This window comes from Balaenoptera ricei, chromosome 12, assembly GCF_028023285.1.
Source record: "Balaenoptera ricei isolate mBalRic1 chromosome 12, mBalRic1.hap2, whole genome shotgun sequence".
Classification (NCBI taxonomy): Eukaryota; Metazoa; Chordata; class Mammalia; order Artiodactyla; family Balaenopteridae; genus Balaenoptera; species Balaenoptera ricei.
Genome location: NC_082650.1, coordinates 69,729,872 through 69,743,400, shown reverse-complemented (window position 1 = coordinate 69,743,400; position 13,529 = coordinate 69,729,872). Strand labels below are relative to the sequence as shown.

The following is a 13,529-nucleotide window of genomic DNA, read 5'->3' as shown; positions in this document are numbered from 1 at the left end:
GCAATTACTTGTAGGGAAAAAGGGGTTAAGGAACTGCCTTTCCCATTTTATCCAAAGATTTTTTTTTTAATGACGCCATTAGAAGAGACAGAATCTAAAGTAACATGTCAGCTCCACATCAGAATAAGCCTCCTATTATTCCAAAATTCTCTGGGCTTATTAAGATGTTATGAATTTAATTAGCAAATTCCATCACCTCTCACTCTATTTGTAGAGACCAAAGCATAAAACCATTGTTAAAACCACCTATTAATCAATATGCTCTTCTACTTTTTGGTAATTGAGTTTCCCAGATGAAACAGTATATCAACTTTAGCCATTTTCTATGCAATCAAAGCTTTCCTTTTACTAGCTGGGACCATTTATGCCACTTTGTATTAAGACTGTTCATGATTATAATGTTAATCATTAAAATAATTTTACAAATTTTGAATAGCATCCTTTAGTTTCCAGACTCTTTAAAGTCTGCATGCCCTAATAATTCTTGGAGTCATCTAAGGTCTTCTGTAATCTTATAATTGAGCATTTTAATTCTGATATATATATATTTGCTATTAACTTATTAGTGACATAAAGGTGAATTATAAAAATACCCCCCACCCCTCCCGGCATCCATCATCCATAACACATCACCAATCTTCCAGGCCTTCAAACAAGTTCCCCTTTGGCCTAATTTCATTACTTCATCAATTTTAGGTATCATGATCCATTGAAATTAAATCCATGTGGTTGAAATCAATAAAATGCCATATAGTTGCTGTCAAATTTTCTTTTAAAATGGCATCTTTTATATTTAAAACATTTAAGTGGTATATTTCATATCTTTGCTTTTTCCCATGTTTATTGTAAAGTCTCTTGAGGTCCAATATTGCAGTCTTTTGGAGACCCAGTAGAAAAAAATAATAACACTCAAATAAGGTAACTGAAAGAGTTTCAATAAATGAACTCCTAAAAAAGTGCAGGCAGCGTTGAGGGAGACAAAAAGATTTGGGAATGCATTCCAGAGCTAGCCAGAGTGGGGAGCCGTCACCATCACAGGCAGGAAGGAGCAAGGCGGGGAAGCAGCTACTGAAACCTAAGAGAGTAACTGTGACTAGGAGACAGGACTGACTGACGAGAGCTAGGTCTTTGTTGGGGACACATTCAATCCAAGGTGACCTTGCAGGGAGGGATTTGGGGGAGTATATATCACATTCTCCTCCTGCCCTTCCAACTCCTACTGGGAGTGCCCCCCGACCAAGCCCAACTAGAAGCTAGAGGCAAGAATGCCTTTTGGTGCAGCTCATACAAGTCAGCCTCTGTGGCACAAAGTGAAACACAGTGGTGTGGCCTGACTCTGAAGGGGCCAAGGGGCAATACCAGATACAGGTGCCAAACACACAGGTCTCAAACACTTTTTGTTTGTGATCCTTTAAATTCTATTCATTTTAATGGAAAAAAACATTGGTGATCTACTAGACGAGAGCCACCCTAGTGGGTTCTGAGGATATAAAGATAAATAAACAGGGCTGGATGAGGGTGAGGCAAGCAAGGTACCTGGGACACCTGCATGAACATGAGAGTGAGTGCCTCCTTAAATTTTGCACCCGAGGTGCTTCAATTGCTTCAACCTAGTCTAAGCCCTATAAATAAGACTCCATCCCTGCCTTCAGAAATTTTTCAGACTAGTCAAACAAACATGAACAAAAAGAATTATAACACAAAAGGTTCAACTCCAAGAGCCATGCTTAAAGGATAAGTATTATGAAAGCCCAGATGCCTAAGCACTAAATCTCAATTCCAGGGATCTGGTATGGCTCCTTTGAAGGCTGGGTAAGCTGCATCTTGAAGGATAAGTAAGATTGTGAGAGATTTATTTGGTCAACGTGTATTTACTGAACTTCTACTATCTGCTAAGTGCTGTTTTAGACAGTAGGGGGAAGAGCAGAGACGGAGCAGAGAAGGTCTCTGTTCTCAAGGAGCTCATGTTCTGGTGGGAGCAAAGGACAATAAAAAAGTAAACAAATAAGAGAATACCAAGAAGAGAGAGGCACTGGATGTTGGGAGGCAATTCTCCATGGGTGTTTTTCATGTTCTGCATTTCTTGTGAGCAGAGGCATATCTGCCCTCCTGTTCTGAACTGGCTTTTCAAGCATGTGTGTATAGCAAACAGCCTCGGAAGAGAGTGCCCTCTTCTGGGGCAGAGGAGATTTGCTTACTGTCCAATACAAATGCTCAGGGTTCTTCAGTTCTGACACCACCCAGTGTGTGTGCAGCATTCACTGGGGCCCCTCCGCGATGCTCTCACTGGATGCGAGAGGCAGGGAGAAGTGACACCAACATGGAGCTCATGCCATTTGCTGCGCGGTGAGTATAGTAGTCCCCCCTTATCCCAGGTTTCACTTTCCCTGGTTTCAGCTAGCTGCAGTCAACTGCGGTCTGAAAATATTAAATGGAAAATTCCAGAAATAAACAATTCGTAAGTTTTAAGTTGCATGCCATTCTGAGTAGAGTGATGAAATATCGCTCCATCAGCCTGGGACATGAATAATCCCTTTGTCCAGCGTATCTTGCCCTTTAGTTACTTAGTAGCTGTCTGGGTTATCAGCACTTTTTAAATTGTTTTCGATTTCAAAAGAGCTCCTCTAATAAATTATGTTATGTTTAGTTCCAGACTACTGCTGTTCTTTCAAGGTTAATGTCACATTCTTTTGCATGGCTTAAAAGAGCAGTGTATTTTATCTACATTCATTTCTATTTAATGCACTAATGTTTACTAATGTCCATCTACCAAAATACTTTGGCCAGTCACATACTTGTGGCTCTGAATACTTCTTAAATTTCCTGTGGTATCAGATCCCTGGCTTGGGTGAAAAATATTCGCTCACCACAATGAGGTGACAGTCACATTAGCTGTGTGTGGCAAGGGCCATCTTAGCCTACCCCAACCTTAATGTCCCTTTGCTCCTGATTCAGAGAAGGCAATGTGCTTAGTTATTTCCCAGCCTCCTTGCAGCCGGGTGTCGCCATGTAACCAGTCCTGGAGGATAATTGTCACCTCCTTGTGGGAAATAAATGAAGAAAAACAGGTAATATTTTGTTATTGTTGTCAGCATCTTCAGGCTTGAGACAAATGCCAATGGTCACCTTACACGTATTTAAAGGTTTACTAGATGGTATGTTTTTGTTCTTCCCCTCGTCCCTTCACCCTTCTCTCTTCTCCTTTCCTTTTCCTTCCTACCTCTCCCCCCTCTCTCTCTCCTTCTTTCTCATCTCTCTTCCCCTTTTCTCCAAAAAAAGAGCTTTATATTTTACATTTAAGTTTTTAACAGATAGGTGGACTAGAGGTAGTCAGCCGGTCTTGAGACCGGGGTGTGACGCAGCGGGGTAGTTTCATGTTCGTGTAGAAGCCTCCTTCAACTTCCATTCTAGGTTCTTTTATATATCCTCTCTGGCACTTAACTTCACTTGCTTTTAATAATCTACTCTTCTGTGGTTTTGACTTTCCATTGCCTCCTACACATCTGTTTGGATTGATATTCTGCTGTTCGTCACGCAAGCATGATTTCACTTTGAAAATGATTTCCTTTTGATGGATGCCCTGGTTGTTCAGGCAAGCATGGTCTCATGTTCTTAAAATTCGCTGTTAGCTGGTCTCAGCACTACAACCGTCATCCCTCCGGGTCTTGGGCATTCACTCATGCTCGCTCCGGACTTCTTTGTAATTGAATGCCAAAAACGTTGTATTCCTTGGATTAATCCATATCAGGGATTGGCAAGCTACAGCTGGTGGGCCAAATCTTAGGCCTGCGAGCTAAGACTGATTTTAACATTGTTTAAGTATTGTAAAAGCAAAAAAACAAAGAAGAAAATGTGAGAAACTGTATGTAGCCCACAGAGCCTAAGATATTTATATACTATTTGGCTCTTCATTGAAAAAGCTTGCCAATGTCTGACCTATATTAATCAAATAGTTTCTACGTGACACCCACCCCATCATGTGAAACAAGTCATATGTCCTTCCAAGGCTCTTTTAGGTATGATTTGACTTGAAGTATAAGCTATGTAGACTATAAAAAATACACCCTAGGGAGATCCCAGGGAAGATATCAGGAGATAGGTAGTGATCTCCCAAGGCAGCCGAAGCTGAGATTCAGTGAGAGATTGTGCATGATCGAACAAGACATACCAGACAAACAATGGTTGTAAATGTGAGCCCCAAACGGAAATTAACAAGAACCAATGCCCCAAATTATATGAAGACTGAGCTTCTGCTCATCTGGCCTTCTCTACAGCGAGCTGCATGGGGAGTTGTAGCACCAAGGGCTTGTTTACCTGATGACAGGCAATAATTTGCCAAAAACAACTCAGAGGGAGGTCAGCCAGTATTAAACAACCCTGCCCCTTATTCACACCATTCACTAGTCACACTGCTTACTATACAGCAGAAAGGAACAAGCCCTGGTTACTTGCCTTTTATACTATGACATTTGCAATAAACTTGAACATGATACTAGTTATTTTTACATTGAAAAACTTTGACCCTATGGTCTCCCTAATCTACACATTTCAGCAGTTCTTCTCACTCCACCCACTTCACAAACTCCTTGCCTTATGCCACGTGTTCCCTCCTGTGCCTCTGTCCAGGTAGGTCTCCACCTGAACTGGCCCTCCCCTAATTCTGCCTATTGAAATTCCGTTTATCCTTCAAGCCCCGACTCAAACACCTTACTAGGAAACCTTCCCAGATCACCTCAGTTGGAACTCCTTCCTCCGGGCCCTAGGATTCCAATGGCGCTGGGCCAATTATAAGCTTGTTTCTTGGCCTGAGACTTCCCCATCATTCAGGTAGTATAAATCCAAGTTGTACACCCAAATGCGTCACAGAACTTGGGTTTTGATTTCTGGTGACTGTTTTCCAACCCAAAGCCCAAGGAGGACAGCAACCTTCATCAAGGTTTATTCAGACTAGTGGGGAGTTTCCCTGGCCTCTTTTCCCTAGAGTAGGCAGTGCTTCAGGGCTCTGACCTTCACGCCCAAGGTCCAGTTAGGTTCCCAGCCGCATGGGGCCCAGGCTGAACTTCCTGTCCGTGAGTCAGCAGTGCCTAAGGCCTCCATCCCATCCAGTCTCTTTGGGCTACTGCTACATCACACTATCCATTGCACGCTGCTCTGGTTTTGGCTTCTTTCTTTGGATCTGCTTCCTACATTTTTAACCTTTCCTTCGTGCTGGGCTTGTATTGTGGTGTTGTCCTATGTTACCCAGCATTTCTGTCTGGGGAGCTGTGCATAAGGACAGTGAGGCAGGCAGGAACCCTGCTCACGTCAGCTCATTCTGCATGCTGCCTGATGGTCACGGAGCAGTGTAAAGTTCTGTTTAATTATGGAAGCTGTTGCGATTATTCATTCCATTTAATTTGAGCAAACAGAAAGATCCTGAATACGCTTCTTATGTAATATCACTACTTCTCTAACATCTAGCTATCTAGGAGTCCCACACAGTATTGTTTCTGACTTTTTCCAACTAAAGGAATAGACCCTGCTGAGGAAAGGTTAAGTGGCCAGAGATGGCTGGGAGAAAAGGAGCAGGCCAAGAGAAATTTCAGGCTAATGAAAATACAGTCAATTTTCAATTACCTGGGCAGATGGCACTTTGCCACATGCAGATAACCAAGAATTCACCGAGCAGCACAGTCAACTCTATGCCAAATAATGTTTAAATTATAATTTAGTGTTCTGAGCCCACACTTTGAGCACTTTTCATATAACTAAAGTGACTGTCACAACCAGTCAAACAAAGAATGGTTTATACTGAAAATAGTCTGCAGTTTAAAGGCTGCATCTTATTTTACAGGTCAATGGACTAACTTCATGCAATTGCCATCAAGTCCACAATGGGGGAATCATATAGGACTGATGGCTAGAAGCCATATATAGCTGGACTTGATTTTATTTCTAAGTTTAGATCTATAGAAAATTAAGGCAACTTGATCAATTACTTGACAGTGCTCACTTGATAATGTTACATATATAACATATATGTATACATACATACATATACATTTAACATTTGAAAACACAAGTGTTCTCTCTGAAGTTATAGCTCCCAAAGTGAATTCTTGAATTTATTCCTATAATATGTATGACTGGGAAAACACTGAATTAAATCTTTTTTTAAAAAATTAATTTATTTTTGGCTGTGTTGGGTCTTCGTTGCTGTGCGCGGGCTTTTCTCTAGTTGCGGCGAGCAGGGGCTACTCTTCGTTGTGGTGAAAGGGCTTCTCATTGCGGTGGAGCATGGGCTCTAGGCGCACAGGCTCCAGTAGTTGTGGCTCTCAGGCTCTAGAGCGCAGGCTCAGTAGTTGTGGCTCACGGGCTTAGTTGCTTCACGGCATGTGGGATCTTCCTGGACCAGGGCTTGAACCCATGTCCCCTGCATTGGCAGGTGGATTCTTAACCACTGCGCCACCAGGGAAGTCCCTTGAATTACATCTTTTTGACAGACAGGTTGTGTTTACTGCCAGGTCTTCATAAGAACAGATACTTAGTACTGCACTATGTCAGCAGGGAATATAAAAGTGGAGCAAAAAAACCAAAGGATGATGAGGGCATCCCATATTTTACTCTGCTTCATGGAGCCACAGAGTTTTGTTGTTTTTTTTTAAATTTATTTTTGGCTGCATTGGGTCTTCATTGCTGTGCGGCTTTCTCTAGTTGCGGTGAGCGGGGGCTACTCTTCGTTGTGGTGCGCGGGTTTCTCATTGCGGTGGCTTCTCTTGTTGTGGAGCACGGGCTCTAGGCGCATGGGCTTCAGTAGCTGTGGCTCACGGGCTTCAGCAGTTGTGGCTCGCGGGCTCTAGAGCACAGGCTCAGTAGTTGTGGCGCACAGGCTTAGTTGCTCCACGGCATGTGGGATCTTCCTGGACCAGGGCTCGAACCCATGTCCCCTGCATTGGCAGGCGGATTCTTAACCACTGCACCACCAGGGAAGCCCGAGCCATAGAGTTTTATAGTCAGATGGGAACTCAGAGATTGTGAAACGCAGCTTCATCTTTTTCACACATGGGAAGCCAGGCTCAGGAAAGGGGAAATGACTTGCTCAGGGTCACACGGCTGGAAGCAGGGCTACAGCTGGAACCCAGGCCTCTTGTTCCCCAGCTCCTCAGAAGCACATTCACTACTGGGCTAATGTGAGGAGCTCTGTGCAACAGCACTTGAAGATGATGGGCTCTTTTGGAATAAGTATCTACATCTTGACATAATAAGCACTGCCCGTGTATGTGCAGCTTTGTTACAAAAGGAAGCAGACACATAATTGGTATATTTTTTTCTTCTAGCTCTTGATTCTGAACTATCCGAATGTTTCTAAACATTCTGTAATATAAGGAATTGCAACTCATTTCTCATACTTTGTGCAGGGGGCATGTGGTACTTATGCGGTATTTATGTGGACAGGTTGGCAATTGTGATGGGAAGCTAAAGATGAATAGGACAATGAGAAAAGAAAGATATTTATTTTCCTTATGTGAACTAATAACCATAATATGGCACATATCAGAGTGTGCATTTAAGGGACAGCGGGGATCCTGGCTCCTGGTACAGTTAGCACTGCATTTTTCTAGATTGGCGGAGCCAAAGCCTCTGCATATGACATGTTGTATTTTAACGCCTTGCACAGTCAGTCCTCTGCCTGGGAAGCATTCACAGGACACTTGTTGGTTGACTGACTCATTCTTCACATCACAGAACTGACCAGTCGTGAGGAGTGGCTCAAATCTTTATTCCACAGTTGAGAAAATAAACAAGAGTGAGGGTATAGCTTTAGACTCACAAATTGCATAGCATATTTGAGATACTTTCTGCAGTTCTGATATTGACCTAGGAGTGTTTTTAAAGCATTACTATGGCAACAATTCCTATTCAGTAGGGGAAAGCAATGCATTATCTATGCAAAGGAAGAAGCGAGAAGAGTATTTCAGATGCTGCCTCTTTACACCCTGCAGATGGGCCCTGACCTCTCAGCATTATATTTGCTGAGGACAGTGTCTGGAAAATAAAATTTGTTGATAGTTACTCACTGACTCTGGAAGATATTATCAATTCAAGCACTATGTCATAGAAAACAGCATTTCACTGATTTAAGATTTTCCACAAAATGAATACTTTCATCAGAGTTGACGTTGATCAGGTTATTATTTGAGAACACCATGAAGAAAAAAAAAGATAACGTTTTCAGCCAGTAGCTGAAAATTACTGCATGGGATACATTACAAAGACATAGCTGTAGGTTTTCATGCATTTGTTCATGTGGCGTTCACTGAACAAATATTTATTGAGCATAGTCTATGAGAAAGAAAAGTGCTAAATGTCAATTTCATCAGCAAGAGTTACAAAAGTCTACTGATGCTTTTTGAACACTTACAACCAGATTTTGCTTTTATCACTGAACCAGTCAAGTCTCTGCCAACAATGATCTAACTCCACAACATTCCTTTCTTTCTTCCACAGAATTCAGGAACAGTAGGTAACCCACTTTTTATTATCTTTGTTTCAAAAATGAGAAAACTAAGGATACTAGGCTGTCTATATAGCATATATTACAGTGTAAACTGCGCAGTTTCCAAAATTTGCTTGATGTTGATGGCCAAACCTGACAGAACGCTTTGAATATGTGTATGTGTTTATGCATATGTATGCACAGATATGCATATGCATGCATAGGTATACAAACATACATAAGTACATGAATTATCGGGATTCACTAGATAAGTAAATTACTCAAATGCTATATGATTATTTACTCAAGTATGGTTGTTGGACCAGCAGTGTAGGCATCACCTGGGAGCTAGTTAGAAATGAAGAATCTCAGGCCCCATCCTAAATCTACCAAATCAAAGCCTGCCTTTTAATAACATCCCCAGGCGATTCGTATGCAATTAAACTTTGAGAAGCACTGCTGTAACAGATTGTAACCAGCAAAGTGAGTTGAGAGTTGAGACAGTTTTATCTAAAGGAAAAAAACCTGTTTTAATTTTCTGTATGATTTTTAAAAAGTGATAATTTGGGGGGCGGGGTGTAGAGAAGGGGGTCGGTCAGGATGTTGAATTATCTGGATAAGTTCCTAAATTCTCACATTTTTCTGCCAGTGTAGGTACTGCCATGATGACTGTTCAAGGGTGATCATTCAGGTCTCTTAAATCCCTACTGAATTAAAAGAAGCATAGCACTGCTAGTCATTGAAAGATCAATTATTTATTATACAAACAATGGTAGGAATTTAAAAATTAAAAAAAGGAAATCCTAAATCTCACCATGTGGCTTTTAAATTTCAGTGCCTTGCCAGAATCTGTGTATTCGCATATGATGTTTACATAGTTGTATCTGTACACTGATCCATTTATACCAAGTTAAGGAGCGAGCATGGACAAAATTGTGGAGGTTAAAAGGAAAGAATGTAATGTTTGAAGCTTTTGTATTCAGTCTTTTTCACAGAGTGCTATGTTGAGCTAACTGTAATCATGATTATTAACAGCAATTCAAACTATAACGAAACTTCCTAATCATGATTTGTAATGGCTGCATCACATCCCATTGAGTTGATGAACAAAGATTATTCAATCATTCTCCTATTATATGGATATTGAGAGTTTTCATGTTTTGTTATTATAAGTAATGTAGTAATAAACATCTTTGTACAATAATTTAATTCATTAAGTTCATTTCCATAGCGTAAATTACCAATAATAAATTATTGGATTCAAGTATATATAATATTATAGGGTTTTGAAAACTTACGGCTATGTTGTTTTAGAAAAAGTCTGTAACAATTTATTTTGAAACCTGCATTGTTAGAGCATTCCAATTTCACCACATCAGGCCAGCAATAGAAATAACTATTTCCAACTTGCTAATTAATCGGTATACAGCTCATGATTTTTCACAATGACAATAATTAAAACTACCATTAAAATTCACTTTTTCTCTCTTGTTTTCTTAGAGCAAAATTTCCCAACAGGTATTCTGTAGCCTAAGCTGTAAATTGGCTGCAGATGTGTTGATATATTGTGCTCTGTAATCTTCTGAGTAGGTAGCTTCTGGAGGTAGCTAAAGACTGGATGGTCACTCCACCATGAAATAGGTTGAAAACAGTTTGGGAAGTGTAGCCTTATGCTCACTGTTTTCCCTGCTTCAGCTCTCTTTCTTGCTCTTTTTTTCTTTTAATTAAAAAAATTAATATACTTTATTTTTTGAGCAGTTTTAGGTTTACAGAAAAACTGTGCAGAAAGGAGAGATTTCCTGTACGGTAAATGGAAACCTCCGCTCTTTCCCCTGCCTCCCTTCCCCAGTTTCCCCTATTATTAACAACTTGCATTAGTGTAGTACATTTGTTAAAACAATTGATAAGCCAATATTGATACATTCTTATGAACCAAAGTCCATAGTTTACATTAGAATTCACTCTTTGTGTTGTACATTCTGTGGGTTTTGACAAATAATGACAAAATCTACTATTACAACAACATACAGAACAGTTTCCCTCCCTAAAAATCACCTGTGCTCCACCTATTCATTTCTCCCTTCCCCAAACTTCTATCACCATTAATCTTTTTATTGTATACATAGTTTTGCCTTTTCCAGAATGTTATATAGTTGGAATCATACAGTATGTAGACTTTTCAGATTGGCTTCTTTCACAAAGCCATATACATTTAAGGATCCTCAATGTCTTTTCATGCCTTGATAGCTCATTTCTTTAACATTGCTGAATAATACTCTGTTGTATGGATGTACCACAATTTGTTGATCCATTCACCTCTTTGTTGCTTTCAAGTATTAGCAATCATGAATAATGCTGCTGTAAATATCCATGTGCACATTTTTGTGTGGTCTTAGGTTTTCTACTCATTTTGAGTAAATATCAAGGAGCTCAACTGCTCCTTGTTTGACAATTTGGTAAGATACTGTATGATAATATGTTTAGTTTTAGAAATACTGCCAAACAGTCTTCTTTGCATTTCTACCAGCAATGAATGAATTTTAGGTATGTAGTGATATATCATTGTTGTTTAATTCACAATTCTCTAATGATATTTACTGTTGAACAGGTTTTTGTATGCTTATTTGCCACCTGTATATCTTCTCTGATGAGGTATCTAGTCAAATCTTTGGCCCATTTTAAAACAGGTTGTCTTATTACTGAGTTTTAAGAGTTCTTTGTATATTTTGGATACCAGTCCTTTATCATATATGTGTTTTGCAAGTATTTTCTCCCAGCTTGTGGCTTGTCTTTTCAATCTCTTAACATGTCTTTGACAGCAGAAGTTTTTTATTTTAATGAAGTCCAACTTATCTATTTTTTCTTTTGTGGATCAGGCTTTTGGTGTTGTATCTAAGAACTTATTGCCAATCCCAAGGTCCCCTAGATTTTCTCCTATGTTATCTTCTATTAGTTTTATAGTTTGTATTTTACATTTAAATATAATTCCACTTTGAATTAAGTTGTTTTTTTGTTTGTTTTTATTTTTGCATATGATGACCTGTTATTACAGCACCATTTGTTGAAAACATTATCCTTTCTCCACTGGATTGATTTTGCTCCTCTGTCAAAGCTCTGTCAACTATATTTGTTTGGGTCTATTTCTGGGCTCTCTGCTGTTCCATTGAACTATTTATCTTTTTTTTTTTCTTGGCAGGAGGAGGGGCAATATCACATTGTTTTGATTATGTAGCTTTATATTAAATCTCAAAGTCAGGTAGTGTCCTCTGATTTGTTCTTCTCCTTTAGATATTGTGTTGGCTACTCTGATTCTTTTATCTTTCCATGTAAACATTAGACTCAGGTTGTTAATATCCACAAACTAGGATTTTTATTGGGACTGTGTTAAATTTACAATCAAGTTGGAAAGAACTGACAAATTGAAAATATTGAGTCTTCCTATTCATGTACATGGAATATCTCTCCAGATATTTAGATATTCCTTGATTTCTTTCATCAGAGTTTTGCAATTTATCACATATTTTGTTAGATTTATACTTAAGTGGGTTTTTTGGTGCTAATGTATATGATATTGTGTTTTTATTTCAAATTTCAATGTTTCATAGCCAGTATGTAAGAAAGCAATTGACTTCTATATATTAACTTTGTCTCCTGCAACCTTGTTATAATTGCTTATTAGTTCCAAAAGATTTTTTGTTGTTTAGTCTTCCACATTTTTTATATAGGCAATCATGTCATCTGCAAACAAAGATAGTTTTATTTCTTCTTTTCCAATCTATATACTTTTTATTTCCTTTTCTTGTTTTATCGCATCAGCTAGGATTTCCCATACAATGTTGACTAGGAGTGGTGAGAGCAGACATTCTTGCTTTCTTCTTGATGTTAGGGAGAAAACATCTAGTTTTTCACCATTAAGTAATGTGTTAGCTGTAGAGTTTTTGTAGATGTTCTATATCAAGTTGAGAAAGTTCTCTATTCCTAGTTTGCTCAGTTATTTTTTTTTAATCATGAATGGGTGTTAGATTTTGTCAAATGATTTTTCTCCATCTATTGATGTGATCATGTGATTTTTTTTTAGCCTGTTGATATAATGGATTACACTGATTGATTTTTGAATGCTGAAGTAGCCTTGCATACCTGGAATAAATCCCACTTGGTCACAGTGTATAATTCTTTTCATACCTTATTAGATCTGATTTACTAATACTTTGTTGAAAATTTTTACATCTATCTTTATGAGAGCTATGGGTCTATAGGTTTTCCTTTCTTGTAATGTCTTTGTCTAATTTTAGTATTAGAGCAATTGTGGTCTCACAGAATGAGTTAGGAAGTATTGTCTCTGCTTCTATTTTCTGGATGAGATTGTAGAGAATTGGTATAATTTCTTCCTTAAATGTTTGGTAGAATTCACCAATGAACTCACCTAGGCATGGTACTTTTGGGTTTGGCAGCTTATTAATTTTCTTAATAGATATAGGCCTGTTCAGATTGTCTATTTCTCCTTGTGTAAATTTTGGCAGATTGTGTCTTTCTAGGAGTTGGTCCATTTCATCTAGGTTGTCAAATTTGCAGGCATAGAGTTGTTCATAATATTCCTTTACTATCCTTCTAATGCCCATGGGATCAGTAGTGATGCCCCCTCTTCCTTTCTGATATTAGTTGTATCTTCTCTCTTTTTTTCTTAATTAGCCTAGTTAGAGGTATGGATTTTATCGATCTTTTCAAAGCTTTTGGTTTTGTTGATCTTCTCCACTGATGTCCTGTTTTCAATTTCATTGATTTCTGTTCTAGTTTTTATTATTTATTTCTTCTGCTTATTTTGGGTTTAATTTTTTTCTTTTTCTAGTTCCCTAAGGTGGATGCCTAGATTACTGACTTTTTAGATCTATTTTATCTTCTAATACATACATTCAATACTGTAAAATTCCCTCTAAGCACTGTTTTTATTATATTTCACAAAATTTTGATAAGTAGTGTTTTAATCTTCACTTAGTTCAAAATATTTCTGTTTCCCTTGAGATTTATTGCTTGATTCATGTGTTATTTGGAAGTG

The 13,529-nt window shown here is 38.7% G+C and overlaps 1 protein-coding gene across 19 annotated transcripts in view; it reads left to right on the top strand.

Annotated features, from left to right (window-relative positions):
* SPACA1 (sperm acrosome associated 1) overlaps positions 1–13,529 on the top strand; it is a 204,110-nt gene that overhangs the window by 160,472 nt on the left and 30,109 nt on the right. Inside the window, exon 1 of one of the 19 annotated variants that reach the window (XM_059941668.1) lies at positions 2,025–2,346. The exons of the other annotated variants lie outside the window; for them this stretch is intronic. The gene's annotated coding sequence lies outside the window, so the exon portion shown is untranslated. Of the gene's footprint in view, positions 1–2,024; positions 2,347–13,529 lie in introns of those variants that run through there. 19 annotated transcript variants of the gene reach the window in all.